At 33.5% G+C, this 19,179-nt stretch overlaps 1 protein-coding gene across 2 annotated transcripts in view; it reads right to left on the minus strand.

Annotated features, from left to right (window-relative positions):
* Positions 1-18,942, minus strand: part of LOC129740931 (angiopoietin-2) — a 614,877-nt gene extending 595,935 nt beyond the window's left edge. Inside the window, exon 1 of one of the 2 annotated variants that reach the window (XM_055732577.1) lies at positions 18,587-18,942. The gene's annotated coding sequence lies outside the window, so the exon portion shown is untranslated. Of the gene's footprint in view, positions 1-18,582 lie in introns of both variants that reach the window. The other variant, XM_055732576.1, reaches the window with a different exon arrangement.
* Between the last annotated feature and the right edge of the window lie 237 nt (positions 18,943-19,179).

Consider the following 19,179-nt stretch of genomic DNA (forward strand, 5'->3'; position numbering starts at 1 on the left):
TTTTAAAGTTTCGTTTTGATAAGTGTATTGGAAAAGCCATCCAAAGTTACATAAAAAATCATTGATATAAAAATCATTGCAATTTTTTTTTAAATCAAGCAATCTCAAATTTCTTTTATAACCAGAAATGCTTTATCTTTTTTGTTCAGTCATTATAGAGTCATCAAATTGTGAAGCGTTAGTGGCATACAAGAAGGCCCCAAATTTGAATAAGAAATTGAAAACCTTTGAAATTTTATGTGCTGGAGTGAAGGCTTGAATTGATCCTAGGCTTAGTAAAAGAGGTCGCTCAACGAGCCTGAAATTTGTCTGGAATTTTGAGACATTTTGTTCGGGATTAACAAAACCCAGTTTTTCATCAATGACTCTGTTCTTCTTTGGCCGATTTCTTTTGAAAAAAGTTTTTTCTTAAAGCCTAAATTATGACAAAAATTTTATTCTAAGATCGCTTCAAAAATGGATTAAATGCTTTAAGGATGATATTCATCACTGTTAGTGAGGCGTCAAAATGGACGAACAACCCGACCGGGACACTCAAATTGAAATGCATGCCATTACATCTAATAATGACCGATTTCAACCACTTTTATTGCGTCAGGTTTCAAAATCTATAAATTTTTCAAATATTCAGTTGTGGAAAGTTGATAGTTCATGGAGTCAGGCAAAGCTGTAGGGAAGAGTTGGATCCCCTTTTCCTGTTTTCATCATATCTTCAAACAGACCCAAATAACCCGGGTGGTTAAAGGGTCTCTAATAAATTAAAATAATAATCATATCTTCAAGGGGAAATTAACAATTAAAACTGCATTTTTCTTTGCTGAACAATTCACAAAAGCATAGTTTTAAAATAGTTAACAACTTTTGTTCAACGAAAAACTTTTTTCGTTGAGGAAATTTTTAATTTTTTTTTAAATTGCATACCCATATAGGCTGATGAACATGACTTCCAGTACATTTTCGGTTGAAGATTTTACACACTTTATCCATTTTTTTTCAATGGATATTTGAGCTTAATTGTGTGAAAATTTTAATTAAAAATTATCTGAGGCTCTCAAAACTCCTCAAAACTAAAATTAGAGTTCACTCGAAAGCTCTCACCGTCATACACTAAAAAGATTAAATTTAGTATACAGATTGATACTGAGTTAAGAAAAAAAATTATAAACTTAATTTTTATGATGAAATTAACTTGAAAATATCAGCTTTCAAACGAATTCATCGGAATTCTTAAAGATTTGGAGAAACTGAAAACATCGGCTTTAAAGATTCAAAAGAAAACTGGATTTTTATTTGTGCCAGTCACTGTAAATCTGATTGTCAAAATTGATCAGTTTATGTATGAAATTTTTAAATTGTGTTCTCAAACCCCATAACACATTCCGAAATTCGTGGTTCAAAATCTCGGTCAGACAACATCTCGGCCAACCAGCTCGTGTTTCCAGTTTCATAATAAGTATTCGAGACGTAAACAACCTACTTGCAGCAACATACCTATTAACCAAGAAATGCAGATGATGTAGTGCTCAGTACATCATTCGTAATAATGCTGAATGTTTGACCAGAGCTTGTTTTTCATCCATGACCTACGTCATATGTTTGGTTTTAAAAGGCACACGACACACCGGTCGGACCCAGATATACGAACACCCACTAACCGATATAATGTATGTATGGATGAGAATTTCCCGGTGCCGCCACCGGCGCCGCCACCGGCGTCTTCAAAGCCAACACGTAATGAGTCTTCATTCCTTTAGGCCAGCGGCAGAATCGGTTGATGATGAATGGTCCTCCGGTCATCTAATGGGGTTAGGTGCGTAATGGATGCTGGTGGAGTGTTTCCAAGATGCGTCTAGTCCAACCAGATTAACCTAGCTTTTCCATTGAGCTACGCAATGTTCTTCTCCTACTTGTATGTTTGTACTTATGATGGTAATTAGAAATCTACCATTTGACGTTTTTCATCTGACATGGGGCGTAATGGACACTTTATTCGACACATGTTACCCCAGTCGACCTGTTTTTGAGATAGCCAAAAACTACGGCACTAGTATGGTTTCCTTTTACATGTGGTTCATATTTTCAAAAATTAACTAAGATATATTTAAGATAGATCTAAAGTTTAAAACTCTTTTGATATGAAGCACGTACTTTAAAACATTTCAAATCGTTGTATTGCAGTGTTTTTATTAAATATCATCTTCTCAAAGGTCTTTGACTTGAACCTTAATGGAATTTCAAATTTATCTTAAATGGTTTTTATATCGCCAATAACAAAAGAAATCCTCACAACTATTGCCATTTTCAAAAGTGATAACAAACGGCTTATTCCCTGATCTTTGAAGAAAAACTTTTATGACCCATCAATGTTTCCCGAGGATGCTACTTATCAGCAGCAGCATATCTTAATAGTTATTTTTCGGTCTTATAAGCATCCAAAACCACGGCGACATCATGTTCATTTTAGAACCGTGATTCAAATGGAGTCATAAAGTTCGAACCGAATTTGCATCCGCCCAAAATGGCGATTGTAGAAGAACACCCAGAATGAAGTCACACGCCACAAGTCGTCGCCGTCGTTGGATCGGAAGAACTGAGCTTTCCCGAAAGGTCAACAAAAAATCAAATTCGAGACAATCTGAGACACAAGTTTTGATCCATCATCTTTTGTAGATTTCGGTTGAATTTTAATGGTCCATTTCGGTTCGATTTTGGCCGCAAAGTTTAAAAGTTTTATTCTGTTCCGAAGAACCGGTTCTAGGTCGGTCAAATCTCACGCACTTTCGGAAAATGTTAGCAGCAAAAGGTCATTCCTTTCAAAGTTTGTTTTATAAAATTGAAACAAAAATCACCGCTTATTTCCTGTACCGATAATTTCTGTAAGGTCGGTTGAAGAATCGATCATTTAGCGAGTGCCGTTTGAGGCTCAAAGAAACGGTATTCAGCTCGCTCACTCAAATGTCACATGTGCGTCTGCTGCTCCTGCTAGCCATTTTGCGGAAAAAAGTGATCTTTCAATTTTAAAAAGGAAACTGCTAGCTTAAGACATCGTTGACGAGAGTAGATCTGCGGCAAGTGTTTCCAGATCTTTAAAAAAATTTAAAGCAATAAAGTTTCCATAAAATTATGGAATCGTGCTTAGTCTCTTTGTTCATTCTTATGGGCTGTTGCAGTAGACTGAGTCGATTTGGGGTCATTTTTTAATTTCTCAAACTCTGGGATCTAAAAAACTTCGTTATGGTTCAAAACTCATCCATGATTTCTAGCATAATTTTTTTTAGTAACGTTAGCATAAGTAAATTTGAACTTTAAGGATTGCATGGGAAAATTGATTTTTTTTTTGTACTGAAAAATCAATTTTCGTGCAAATTTATAAATTCTTCAAAGGAAATTTTCCGCTGAACAACTTTGTCGCAGACCGTCACTTCGTATCTCATCGGGCAAAAAAGTTATTAGCTGTTTAACAGGGTTATGTCTTTTGGCATTGAAATACAATAAATTCAATTGACACGACGACTACTGGGTTCCTAGCAAGGTATTGCATGACCCTAGTTGTTCAACGGAAATTTTCCTTTAGAGAATTTATTAATTGGCACAAAACCATAAACAGACTCGGTTCCACAGAAGAGTTGATTTTTCAAAACAAAATATTCAACTTTCTCATACAAACCTTAAAGTTCAAATTTATTCATGTAAACGTTCCTTAATAATTCTGCAAAAAATCATGGATGAGTTTTAAACCAAAACGAAGCTTTCCATGCCCCAGAATTTGAGAAATTCAAAAATGGCCCCATATCGACTTAGTCTATAGGGGAGAACGAGGATACTTGATCCCTGGGGATACTTGATTCCTTAGCTATATCTCGAAACTGGAATGTCTTACAAAGATCAAATGTTCTAGAAAAATGTGCCAAAATGAGCAAAATAACAATGTTTGTAGTTTAAATAATTTTAACAAAATAATTGTTTGAGTAATTGAACTTTGTTTGAAAAATTTCACAAAATGTAACTTGAAGATCTTTTTTCTTCACTTTAAAATGTTCCTTACTTAAGAAAATTATGAAAAAAATATTTGTTCTAATGTATCAATCGCTCGAGCGTAAAATGAACTTCGTAATGCCATATTTTCAAAGTAATTAAAAACTCTCAATTTTTTCCAGAAAAAGTTTTCTAAAATGTTGATTATGGGTACAATTGATCCCCCTTCCAAACGACATATTCTTCTTCTGAATTGATCGTTATGATTGCTGATTACGAAATTACTAATATTTATCCAAAAACTAATATTTATCGAACAATTGTCTGAAGAAAAGAGCAAAAATAATTAATTTTCTCTTAATTATATAAAATAGCGCCGTTAAGTATGCAATGCTATTAGCGTTGAGACAAAGTTATAGAATTTTCTTCTTATGTCTACTATACATTGTGAAATGAGAACAAACATGACCAAAATAGTCAATTAACACTCTATCTTGGGGTTTTGTTTGATTTTTATGCAAGAATTAGGGCTTTCTGAATAAAAGATCAAGTCTCCTTCAATAGGGGATCAAGTCTCCCCTAACTTCAGAAAATTCGCAATTTTTTTACTCCCACGAAAATGCTTCTAGTTCATCAACGGGTTCAAGTATCGTTCTAATTTTTGGAGCATAGAAACTTGAAGTTACAAGCTGTCAGAAAATGTCAAAAACGGCGAGTTGCTAAATTTTTCCAAAAAGATATGGTGAAAATAAGAAAAGGGGATCAAGTATCCCCACTCTCCCCTACTGTTGCATCGCTTGGAAGAAGATTTAATTTATGTTCTTTTTTTCGCCTCGTAGATTCTATCTTTTGGCCATCGATGGAACAAGAATTCACTGGGAATTTTATTTATCAACACTTAATGAAATTAATGTTTAAATTTTAATTAAATATTTTTCTTTTACATTGTGGTCTGGAAATTGTGAATTTCAATTTCAAATAATAAATAGTTTCTCGTTGAAAATGGAAATGATAAGAAATGTTAAAATAAGTCTTTCACAGTTACCATGCAAAAAAAAACATTTTGAAAAAAGTGTTTTTAAACAAAAAAAAAATTAATCAAACACTTTGATTAAATGAAAAAAATATCTTTGAATCACGAAAAGCTTGGTTGAAAATACTGATGAATTCTCTTGAACGTTTATTTCTTATACTTTTTTTCTATTTTTTAATCAGGTAACCTTCTAAATGTTTTGAAAACTATTTAATTGAAATTTCACAAAATACTTCACTTGTATACTTTTCAACAGAATGTCCAAATTTAGGACATAGTTTATAATTTTATGACAGTCTAAGATTTCAACAAATCAACAAATTGTTTGTCAATTTTAAGGCATAAGATGAGTTCACAATTTTGCTTTTTTTGTAGTTAATCCTTAGATTTAGTTTAAAAATTACAAGCTCTTGTAGTACTCCTAATTAGAATAGTGATGCAACCCTACCTAAAAAAAATTAAACTCTGCATTGAACCTTCGTAAAAAAGAATAAAAATTATAAGTTTCGATTTCACAGTAAAAACACCATTTTTGAATTCGAGAAAAGTGAAGACATTTTTAAAGGTAATCGAATAAAATTCAGTTTTGATTCCTAATTGATCTTATTTGTGAATTCAAAATCATGAACGTTTATACAAAACAGAAGGTAAATAAAAATAGAATTTTTCTTCATATCTTTAAGCTATATTTTGTGAAAAATATTGTACAAAATTTAATTGACTGCGTTCTGTTTATAAGTATGGAAATCCATAGCAAAAATCTGGAATTCAAATAAAATTAAACCAGTCTTAGTTTTTCATTTATTATGAATTCAAATAAGTGTTAAAAAGTCAACCAAGTATTAGAGTCATTATAATTCCGTTATTTTTTTCATTTACAAACAGATGTGAAATTGTCATTGTAAAAAATTATATTTCCTCTCCAAGTTGATTTAAAATAAATTATGTAGCATAATTTTGTCTCACAACATTTGAAGATAAAATTAAGGATTTATAGCTTCTGATGAGAAATGAACAATTTTGTAATACAGTTTTTTAACTAAGATCCAGGGCCGGATTAAAACATCGAGGGGTTCACAGTATGCTGATCCCATAGAACCAATAGACAAAAGTCGTGAAAATGTGAAATTCGTTAAATTTTTCTTGTTTATTGTTCAATGAAAGTACGCAACAAAAATATATTTTGACCTTATTGACTCAAATTTAATTCTTCAACCCGTAAAATCCATGACTCAAAAATTCTGAATAATGAAGATTTTCGATTCTTTTGAAAGATCCAATGAACGTGAATGTTTGCTAGTTATAATGTAACGCATAAAATTTTTTAGAGGTACATGAAATCCACGAACTTTAGCCCATGTAAGATTTATCTTTGCTTAATATATTTCAAAATTGGAATCACAAAGCTTTATATGGCTTTTTAATGAGATTTCAAATCACAAACATATCAATTAATCTTTATTTATTCAAAATATCTTTTAAGATATAAGGCTAAAGAAACTATAGTAAACAAAGAGGCGCAATCTGATCCCTTTTGAAATATTGAGCTTGCAACCCTGCTGTAGGGCTGCCTTTAAGACTGCTTGGTTTTGCTCGATTGGAATGACACTGACAGAAAATCAAAAATTCCAATCGTGACATTTCGTCTCTTTGTTTACTATAGGCTCGTTATATAAGGCTATGATCATTTAGTATCCGGGCAGTTACAAACGTGTGTATTTTAAAAACTATTCATTTTATCGAAAAACTTTCTATGGAGGAAATGAAGGTGTTAATATGACATTTAATGTAAAAATATAAAAAAAATATATTTATCAATGATTTCAAGAAATACTCTAACTTTTTCATAAAATCTCTTTTTTATCTTTGCACACTTTTCGCAGTCATGTATTGATTTATTTTTTTAACCCCAGAAGCAAAACCTTTGCAAAATCATGATATTTTACTCAAACTCACCTGGAAAAAGCAGTTGGAATCGTTTTGGAACCTTTTCATGAGTAGGCATCTCGAAGAATTTGATCTCTTAAATCCGGTTTTAACATAAATTTTTTTATCCATCAGAACACATCTGTCATATTGCGTAAAAACCGGATGCACAGATTAAAATCTTTGGAACTGATCATTATTAGTTATTTACTTGGTGTCTACTAGTCAGGCAACACTTTTTGCCTGCCGGAAATGGATTTTTTGCATTATTTAAGGAGTCTGCATTCAGTTATCCCTAATAACCATAGACTTTTTACCATATTTAAGATCAAGGGTTCCACTAAGATGCTTGGTTTGAACTTCGTGAGCATCCTAGAGTTGCTCCTTTTACTTCTTAACCATTTGGTCAAAAAAAAAATCAGAAAAAATCAACAGTTCATGAGCTTTCAAGTCAACAATGAAGAATTTTCGAGGCGCTAATTGCGTAAAAGGAGCAAATTTGTGCAAAATTATTTTTATCATGCCTTTTTGCGTCGTAAATATCTCAAACACACGTTGACTTAAAAATCTATCAAAAATAGGCAATATAGTCCTTTTCATAACCAACACAACGCTGCTAAAGTTTCGCATATCCAAGCTCTATTAACGTAGATATCACCGAAATAAAGTGCCCGGATACTAAATGATCATAGCCTTAATACTGTTTAGTTCAAGACGAAAAATTATCTTGATTTCGGTTTTCGTTTGTCCACAAAGGTCCTTTTAAAAGAAATTTCATCCCTGTGCTGTAAAAAGAACCAACCGTAAATTGCTAATATCACTGTTAGCGCAAAAAACGCAATTCAGCATGCATTGTAGGGGCTCAGGATAAAATTCCCTAGAATTTGAATTTCAAATGGTAGTGACGTCTTGTGACGCAAATTTGATCAGACTAGCTGAAGCTGAGCAATTTTAGTTGATGAAACTTAAAAACTTAAAAAAACAAAAATAATGGTAAATAAACAGGTAGCTATAACGTTTTTTTCACTAATAAATACTACACAACGCACATTGAGTTTTGTGTGGGACGCCTATGGTCGAATGTTTACAAGAGCACATTCTCTCAGGGTAGGCATAAATATTTCCCTTCAACAGTCGGCCGGTGGGACGGCAGTCAGTCACAGTAGCGAACGGTATCCTGGTGGATGATTTCTCGTGGCGATCCAAGTTGCACAAGTTTGAATCTTCAACTTGTAGAATAAAGAATTTGAATTTGCTGCAAAACTTGTCAACGGTAAACAAAAGTTAAAAAAAAAATGTTTCCGAAAAAAAATTTTGTTTGTGTTTTTTCATGCATCAATTTTTAATCCATCTTGTGAGTATTGGAAGCAAAATTATGTCAAAAGTATGTTCGTGTATGAAACTAAAACCTATTTCCAATCGGTTTGTAAAGTTGGATTTAAGGTTTTAAAAAGTTATATTTTTGACTTTTGTCCACTAGTCACCGCACTGTGGGCCCGTGGCAATTTTCTTCGGGGGCCCTATGAATCAACTTTTTTTTTTTCATATGCTGTCCCAGAAAACAGAATATTTTTTAGAAATACAAAAATACGTGATATCTTCAAAAAATAAATCTTTATACATTACGTATAAAAATTGCGGAAGAATTAATCGAATAATACGGAAATGAAAAAACTGAATAGGGCAAAATTCAATGTACAATTTATTTGATAACTCAATCACTACCCAAAAAACTTTAAAAAATTAAAAAAATCACAGATAAGTAGATATCAAAACACTTTTCATTTGATTAATCAAGTGATTATTAATCAATCAGCTTAATCGAAAGCAGAATAAAAACTTCTCTCTGACAATTGTAAAATAACATTAAGACTTCAGACAAAGAATCTTGAATAAAAAAAATCAACAGAATTGAATTCAAACTCCATGGAAATTTTATTTAAACCCACAATTCTTAGTATCAATTTTAGATCGTAGTATTAAATTGGAAATGAAATTCTAATACAAAATTGAGAATCAAAGTTACAATCAGAGGAAAGCAGGAATGGCAAAATATACAAAAAAAATCGTGTTCATGTTATGTGTTTAAATTTTTAAAATGAAACGAGGATTAACGCTTAGAATAAAAAATCATTTATTGATTTATTTATTTTAAAAATAAATATATTCAAAAAAAATTAAGAAGTATTTGTCAAACTTTCCTCTTAATGTGACAGAAGATATTATCGAAATTGTCATTCAGAAATGAAATTCAATTTTTAAGACACAGCATCATAAATTTGGAATAAGATGAGATTGAAAATAAAGAAATATTAACGTTAACAAAGTTCTTACAAAGTAAGCATTTCAGATTTCCTGGTTTAGTTTATTTTATACCCAACAAAGCCCGATCAAAATAACCATTTGAAAGGATTTTTTATATTTTGCATTTATTTTTGAACTTTTTCAAATTTTTGCAAATTTTCTCTCAAAAGCTTAAAATATCTGTATTTTGTTTATTTTTGCCAAATCGTAGAAAAAGTGAATATTTCCCTCGTAAAAGAAGTTAATTTTTTTTAAATGAGGAGAAAATACTTCCTTAGCATAAAAAAATGCTTTTTTGCTGCAAAATATATATAAAGTATATACAAAGGAATATTTTGTTTTTTTAATAAATAAGAAATGTGTTGTATTATTTATTGTAGGGTTTGCCTTTCAGATTCCCCGGATATATTCGGACATCCCGGGTTTAAATGAGAAGTGGAAAAATAAAGCAAATTAAGGTCTAAGTGAGGCATAGTTTTTGCATGCTTGTTTTATCCAAATTGTGTTTTTTTAGGAGTTCGAAAAGAGATTTGAACGCAGCTCACGTGTTTCGTTAGGAAAATTAAAAATTTTCGGGGGTTTTAGTCACTTTCTTAATGTTTTTTTTTAAATTTTTCATCGAATTCTTCTTAGAATTGTCCGGATTTTATGTTGAAAAATTCGAAATCAAAAACATTGCAATGCATTGCGGGAACAATTCTCTCATGCTTACTCTAGGGGGAAAAACTTATAGAAGAGTGAAGCTATTCGAGATATAATTTCGAGAGACCCCATTTACCTGTTATTTTAAACATTTTAATTCCGATATTCATTTTTTTCCTAGTTTTCTAGAACTTTAGGCAGAATTTTAAGTAATGTTCAAATTTTTATTTTCCTCGGGGCCCCCATGAGCCGAGGGGCCCGGGACAAGATTAAGAATAAATCACATTATTTAACAGGCCAAGCCTTAGTTTAAAAACAAAATTACCATTTCTGTGAAGAAAATGAACTAGGTATACTGCCTTTTTTCCTATAATTATAGAAAATCATTGGAAAACCCGGAAAAAAGATAAATGGTCCAAAAATATGACACGTTTGACCATGATGTTCCATTTTTGAACTTAACATCATTTTTTCAATACTATCTAATCCATGGGTGGCCAACATTTTCAACAGTCGGGCCAAATTTTGGAAATGCGATAGACTAATTCAAAAGTTAACTAGACCTCCATCATTGATAGTTTCAAAACTGAACTAACTTCGACAATTCAAAATGCAGTTTCAAATCAGATGCAAACTATAAATTTGGTGACCGCGGCTATAGAATCATCCCAAAAATTCTCGCCTTCAAAATTTGACACTATTCAAACAGATTTTAAAAATTTAAAGTAGGGAATGAAATTCCAATATATGAGGTGATTGAGCTAAAAAAACGCAATCTTTTTTTTGAAGATGATGAAAAGTTTGAGAGAAACAAAAGAATCAAGGTTTCAAGCGTAAATTTCATGATTTTTTCGAAAAATTCATTGATTCTCATGTATCCTTAATCTTTTCGTCATATTCGAGAAGTTGATTTTTTTAAGAAATTTTGAGAGCGATGTTTTATTTTTTTTCAATTTGCACCAGTTCAAAAGTTATGATTTAAATAAAAAATTTCAAAAAATTATCAAAGAATAACGGCACATTTTTAACATGTAGATATGCCTATAACAGAATAATTGTTTCAACAGGAGAATAAAAACGAAAATTTTAAATTGTTTCGAACTTTTGCGAAATTATCTTCGATATGGGAACAATTTTATTATCCGACGGGTTTGTTACAAGGACAAGGTTCCTAAATTTTCCATAAGATTACAAAATTTGTGTATTTATGCGACTTTAAAATACAGGCTTTTTTGCAGATTTAATTTTTTTCTGAGGCGTTTGATATAATATTTTTTCGCCAAAAAAAATGAAATCCACATAATTTTGTTATTTTTTAATGGATATTATAACATGGCATATCAAAACGCAGTGAATTTCAATAGCTTTTTAAATAAAATATTTAAAAAAAAAAAGTTTGTTTCGAAATATCATTAATAAGCTGCAAAAACTATCAAATAGTACCTTCTGCAAAAATGAGAAAATTTAAAAATTTGGTAAACATCTGGAAATACCCAACGCAAATTGTCATGTAATGGATGTATCTATTTTGTCGTGATATTTACAGTAAATATTTCATTGATTTCAATGGAAGCTGACAAATGAAGTATATTCTCCTATCTAAAATGCCAAAAATTCTAAACTTTGACAAATAAGTTGTTTAAGTCGTATATAAACCAATCAAACTAGTGTCATGCAGCCATTTAGAAGCTCTTATTGCTTCAAGAATAATGGTAGGTAAGTGGTAATAAAATAAGAAATAAATCATCACAATACACATCTGTTAATCGTAATTACAGTTCATGTATGAAATATTAGAAAATTTTAGAATATACAGGTGTTTCCTAATTTTAATTCGAATTCTTGAATGATTGGTACAGATTTTGATAAATTTCATCTCCAAATGGTACATATGGCCCGCGGGCCATGATTTGGCCACACCTGATCTAATCAATTATAGTGCGAATTTTCATTAGAGCATAACTAAGAACCTATATAGAGAATTTCCATATTTTTTTTGCCAGCTTTGGATAAATAAGTTACAAGTAAACACAAAAAAAAACCTTCAAACTGTTACTCTACTGAAAAATGTGCTGAAGAAGAAAAAGATTTAGAAATTCTTATCAGAAATAAGAATTTTTATTTGAATCGTTAAAAATCCATAATATAAGTTCCAAGAATTTTTTATTTAAAATAAAATACTAAATCAGGTTTTATATTTATATTTTTCTTTAGATATTAAGCATTTTACTGGTATTTTAGATCTAGGTACAATGAAGGGCATTAGTCCAGTACCAAAACAGGAACAGTAGACTTGCAGATAAGATCATTGAAACAACTGGTTCTTAAATAAAGATTTATTTTTAATTAACACTAGGAAACAGCATTTTTGGTGCCTATATTTTAATAACTGTTTTTGGCGTCATTTTCCAGATTTTGTCTATCTAGAGTGTCCATTTCCTGTTCCTGGGAATCGGGAAATCTGACGATACTTTTCTCGGGAATTCCCGGAATCCCGGGAAAAATTGAATATCTTAACCCTCCACTGAATTCTTACTAACATAATATTTTTTAATTTAAGCTTTTTTTTTAATGCCTAAAAAATTCAATTAGCAAACCAAAGACCCAAAACAAAGTACTTTAACCGACAAACTGGTCTGATTCTAGCTGCTAAAATTTGAAATAAAGATTTCTCACTATTGATAGAAATTAGTTAGCTAGACTTCAGGTTATTCATCTAATATCTTAAATATTAAGATAGCTATCCAATTGTTGCACAAAATGTCATTTCTTTGCTGATGATTTTGTTACTGTAAGTTGTATCCGAAACGAAAGTTCTAAATGATGAGTATTGCAACATTCAGATTCTTCTCGTAGGGATCAATGACAGCTTGCTAGTGTTTCATTATTGGAATATTATAGATTCTTTGTTGTTTTTCACTTTTATGTACACTAATTTTTCAGTTGGAAAAACATTTTTTCATCAAATTCAATGTATTAACCAGATTTGAGAAATAAATTTAAGATTAAGCCGTCAAGGTAGAACCACAGAGAACAGACATCGGGCCCCGAACAAAAATTTGTTGAAATCGTGTGTGAGAATACCCACCTAAGTTTCAAACCAAATTCCTAAGTGGACTAACATCCATAAGATGTCGCTACCAGTACACATATTTTTCCTTTTTTTCGACACGCTTAGAAATTAATATTCATAGCTTATCTCAAATGAGGCCATTGCAATGTATGAGAGTAACACAACTTTTTGTGTAATAAATTTTAAGAACATCGTGATTTAAAAAAAATTCAAATCATATTTCAATCATACTATAATCGCTTTCATATGTCCCAGCATATGCCCCATATTGTTCAATCAATATTGGCGCTGAATTGAAAGTTGAATTCCAAGTTTTAAAGTATGTCTGTCATTGAATAGTTTTCTATAACAGAGAATGTGAACATAAATGTTATAATTGTTAATTATGGGTCCGTATTCCGGTTGACTGTATCTTGTAACCAGTGTTCTGAATATCACTCATTTTCAATGAATGTTTCTGATTGCCCTTCGCACCTGAACGTACAGCGGTCGGGTTTCGTTATTGATTGCTACTCGACCTACCCGATCATCGATCGTTCAATTCATCGCTAAAATACAGATCACCTCGCTAGATGCTTGCTGTCAAAACAGTGCAGCACCATCATCAAATTGGAATCTCACCAATGCGCAATGCATATGGCGAATCTTGTTGGTCTTCGATCAGGAGTGAATGGATCAGGCAGTGAGTGAGTGATACATGAAGCCGATCATTAGCGTATTTTGTTTGATTTGATATACAGCAAATTAATAAATTTATCTGTTGTTATAACGTTTTTTAACATCAGTATGATTAAAATCAAATTGTAGTTGTGTTTGTGAGGGAAAGATGTTCAATTTCGCCGTGTTTTTCAATTTTTACAAGTTCTTTTATTAAACTGTCGTCCGTCACGTTAAAATTACTGAGAATTTATGGTGTTCCTCACAATTGTTTGATTTTTCTCGTCCTGCAAAAAATAATTTTGATTTTCATATAATTCAGGCAGATACTGAGTGAGCTACATTCAGAATGGATCAGTTTGTATCTCAATCATCTCCGATATGCGATGTTTGCTAAACCGATTATTCTGAATGATGCGACTCGGTTTGCATAGCTGATAGGAGCGCTGATCGAGATTGCATACCAGCCAGGCGAAGCAGTTGCGAGAGGCGCTTTCCCATTATACAATCAGAATGTTTCCAACAGGAAACGCATCCTGAGTGTTTGTTTTGATTGATATTCAGAACACTGCTTGTAACTCATGTTTATAAATAACTTAAATCATTTCTGCGGATTACTAACCCTGGGTTACAAGTCCTCATATATCGATCTCAGGTAACATCAACCAGAATATCGAGTCATAGTTTACAATTATAACATTTATGTTCACATTTTCTGTTCTAGAAAACTGTTAACTGATAGTAAAATACCAACACATACTTTAGCACTTTTTTTTTTTTTTTTTTTACTTTATTCGAACATTTGTAGCTAAGAAGTTTACATAACTGTTGAAGCTACCAATTAGGCGCAATTTCTGGAGGAAGTATCTTAAACTAACACAAATTTATATATTTTCAGTGGTGTTGGGGAAATTTTTCAGTTTTCAACTAGCGCAACAATTAAGAAATAACAATTCATAATAGCATAAAAAGAATTCAAAATTAATAATTTGTTGGTAGATCACGGATATCACATATTTTTATAGGCTTGGACTGTTCATTCTTTTTTAAATATACAAAACCATTTGTGAACCAAGCAAATTGAAATTGATTTTCGTTTTTAAATCTCCTGGCGGCACTCAATAGGCGTTGATTGGCATCAGTTAAACGATGATTGAGGTACACTCGTTGATCCATTCCAAATCCAATCTCTAGGCAGTTTATTGGTCTTCTACGAGCAGCTCTCAACAATCGGTCCTTTAGTAGATCATTCGTAAAACGCACCAAAATTGGTGCAATTCCTTTGTTGTTAGCTGACGAGAAACGGGCTATTCCAATTATTTGATCAGCGCAATACTCGATGTTCAATAAATTCATAATGTTGCGAATGACAGTTTCCAAATTTTCGTTGGCAAGGTGAATTACGTTGCTAATTAATAAGTGACTATTTAATGATGCTTGTTTGAGCATATTGACTTCAAAGTTTAGCTCCTCCGTATTCTGAAGCAATTCGGCATTTGTTGATTTCAACACTGTTACTTCTTCGGTCAGCGACAATATAGATTCTTTTTGCGCGTTTGTTTCCACTTTGAAAACCTCGAATTCGTTGGATATGAACTGTTGAGAAGATTTAATCTCTTCAACCTCAGTTTTCAGAGATGCAATGGACTCGTTTATTGAGCAAGCAACACGGTCGATTCTCTCATTAGTTGTTTCGATAGCATCAATTATGTCAGACTTTATCATGTTGCGTAAGTCTAGCAAGCTTATGTCGGGACAACTATCAGCAGCGGATTTTTGGTTTTCATCAGCGACAGCAGCACATTCTTCATTGGTTCGTTGTTTTTTTGACCCCATCTGCGGCGATACATTTTCATCCTGCGAATCATCATGCAACTTGTTTCTGTTGCGTCTGGTCATGGTAGCAGCAAACGCTTGATGATGAAACAAATCTCGATGGTTGTTTGCGTCGTCTACAGCAAGAATCAGCAAACAATGGAGAAGGGTCTGTTCTTGTTCGATAAAACCAAATCGACGGATAATAATATAGCCACACACAGTGTTCCAAAAGGGTGCACTCCAATTTATCGGGAAGTTCAACCAGCCGAGAAACAATTTGCGATGAGTTAACCGTAAGTAGGATCTGAATTTTTATCACAATAACGTCTTCGGTAACAGCGATATAAATAAACCGGTGAAGATACTTCTTCTTCTTGGAATTCAACTTTCAATTCAGCGCCAAAATTGTTTGAACAATATGGGCATATGACAGCGTTCAATTGTGATTGAAATATGATTTGCATTTTTTTTTTTAAATCATGATGTTTTAAAATTTATTACACCAAAATTTGTGTTACTGTCATACATTGCACTGGCCTCCTTTGAGATAAGCGATGAGTATTAATTTCTAAACGTGTCGAAAAAATGAAAACAAAAATAGGTGTACCGGTAGCGACATCTTATGTATGTTAGTCCACTTACGCATTTGGTTTGAAACTTAGGTTGGTATTCACACACACGTGTTGAGCTCCAGCTCGAACTCTGTTCTCTGTGGTAGAACTACTGATCACACTGACATGACAATTAGAACAAAAATTCGACTGGTGATTTTTTTTTGTCAATTTTTATAGGTTCGCAATATCACAGTAGGTGGTGTCGGTGTTGCGAACCTGCAAAATTTGACAAAAAAAAATGCCCTGTAGGAAAAATGAACCTGTTTATCCCGGTTTTATCGTAGAAATTGCCTATTTCTTTTAAAGTTGGGTATTTCCTAACTGGTGATGAACCAATAAACCTACAGGAAAAACAAAACTAATTTTGCATTGTTGAAATTGATTTTTACAGTTTATTACCATCAACTATTGATAATTTTATTTTCTTTCCTTTAATCAAAAGTTAAAAAAAAAATTCACACCAACCGAAAAAAACTCATGGAATGACATAAATTACATTCTATCCCATTTTCAATTAGTTATGAAACCTTCAAATTTTAAAAATATAATTTTCTGTGGAGTTCGATTTAAAAAAAAATCACTTAAAGCGCAGGTTCTAATATTCTCTTTCTCGGTTTACAAATTTCACACTCAGAATTAAAAATGCAATCAAGTGATTATTTATAAGATACATATATAACAAAAGCAGGCATCACAGTTTAAAACGAAATTTAAAGATTCTTGGAAAAAGGAAAACCTACTCAAAAATGAATGTGCAAAAGAAATGGTATTGAATGATAGGATTTAAAGCATCGCCTTGTAGTCAAAAATAAATATTCATAGTTGAAATTTCCGTAGTTTCTATTCAATTGATCATAAAGTTGTTATCAAATGATAACATTTCTATACTATTTTCAATCTGGCAACACCTTCTGCATACGAGCACTCTCCATTCACAGATTTTGTTTAAAAGACTCCACCAATCTCAACGACGACGACGTGCGACGACGTTTGACATTGACGGACATACAGGCCATAAATATCAACCACAACAGCACTCAACAACTAGCAGCACTACCGATCACGAACGCCTGTTCGCGCCCGAGAGATCTGATTTTTGTTTTTTTTTTCTTCATCAATTCATTATTGATCACCCCATCAACATCGAGCCTACCAGCTTGAGACTACTTTGTAGGCACAACACACACTTTGCGATCCTTTAACGTAGCTTGGACATACATGTATTTGTAGATAGATTCGGTTCGATTTTGTCAACTGGATGCTGGTGAACCACTTTGGAAAGCTACACGCGTTTTTGTTACACTTGTGCCCAGGTCTCTGTTTTTTTCTGATCTTCACAGACACACAGGGTACACCAGGGGTCACCTCCTTCTGGAGTTAAGTTGAGGCATACTAAACATATCTGGGCACACGAGAGTAGTCGAGAGACGCAAATGTGTCACAATGAAAAGCAGGTCGCAGGTTTTGCACTCACTAAACAACTCGCAACAGGTCCCCGGTATTCCGGTCGTGTCCAAAGACCTTGATCAACATCAGCCAGCCAGGCAGCGAGGCAGCGATCGTGTTCGATGTTTTTTTCAAGATTTTGCACACACAGAGGCGCACTGTAGAGGCGCGACGCGCGAGTAAGATTCTGGCTGCAGCCTCGCGATGCCCCCAGGCCACCAAACTCAAAACCTCTTACAAACCCACCACTTGATGGTGCGTTACCCAAAGCCACAATCAAGTTGCATAATTTATCTCCCGAGAGTCGCCGCACTGCAACTTTGCGTCGTCGAGTTCTGCCTTTTGTAAGTTCCCGCGTCCTTTTGTTGGTGTTCTTCGTCTGATGTGATTCTCCTCCCCGAACGAATCGAACTTTTCCTGTTTGTTGTTATCTTTTCAGGCATTAAAAACTTTCAGTTACGTGTTTTGAACATTGTTGAAATTTTTCGATAATCCTTGTTTTCACTATCACTATCTTTTGAGCACGCGCGGTGCCTGTTTGTCACACCGAAAAAAAACAACACCAATTTTCAATTTGGATCATATATCTCACTGGAGACACATTGCCGCGCCGCAGCTCCGGATCTCAAATCTTGCCGCCGACAAACTTTCATCTCTTCAAAATTGTTTGCAAACACGTATCACTTTCTACTTTCTGCCAAAAGGTGTGCTCAAAAATCCTCCTTGCACCAGCTTGACGACAGCAATCCCAGAAACCCGCCAACATCCGTCATCGAAAAATAAATCACAAACATGCCACTAGCGTAACTCCCCCGAAACAAACAGATGAACAAGACAGTAAGGTAGAAAAAAAACTACCGGAAAGCCACGCTACAAGACCGCAGCAAATAGCACAATCATAGGAGATTAAAAAGAGGCCCACCCGAAAGAAAACCAGAAATTTTACTCTGGTCGTCGTTGTCGTTGTCAGAAGATAATAACATAAAACAAGCCGCATAGGCACAAGCGCCAATTTAAAAACTAGAAACCATAAACCAAACACCCTAGAAATCGACTAACTAGGAGACAACTATAAAAAAAAACAAAACACACACCAACCACTATTTTCCAGGAGGCCACAGCGGCACCTTGCGCACTGTCCAACGAGATAAGCCACTCGCTTTAGAGCAAAAAAAACAACACCGCACCGAAAGGTCTCCACCAAATAGATCCGTGCACAAATCCGCAATCACTCGCACCCGAACGCACAAGCTCTGTGCACGCGACTTTTGAATCCCGATGGTTTCCCGATTGATCGGTTTGATTCCAACAGGAGTTAAATAAAATCCAAAAACTTCAATTCAATTATATAAAAAAACTCAAAAAATCAACAAATCTCAAATTCGCGTACTCGCGCGAGGTCCGATCGAGACCTGTTACAGAGCACAGAAAGCACAACCGATTCCGATCGCGGTTTAATAATTTCTGCGCGTGTGCGACTCCAAAACGCGATTTGGCTGGCAGCTTGTTTGGAAGTTTGGTAGAGTTTCCCCCGCAGAGACTCTCACTCTCAGTTGAAATCCGCATAAAGTTCCTCCGTCCATTGGCAATGATGGCCGAGAGACCACCTCTGCTACCAAGGGGTTTCTTTCAGCCAACATCAACTCTAATGGTTCTGTCTGAGATGGTTTTTCTCTCTGCCCAGTTGCTTT

Source organism: Uranotaenia lowii, chromosome 2 (genome assembly GCF_029784155.1).
Source record: "Uranotaenia lowii strain MFRU-FL chromosome 2, ASM2978415v1, whole genome shotgun sequence".
Lineage (NCBI taxonomy): Eukaryota > Metazoa > Arthropoda > Insecta > Diptera > Culicidae > Uranotaenia > Uranotaenia lowii.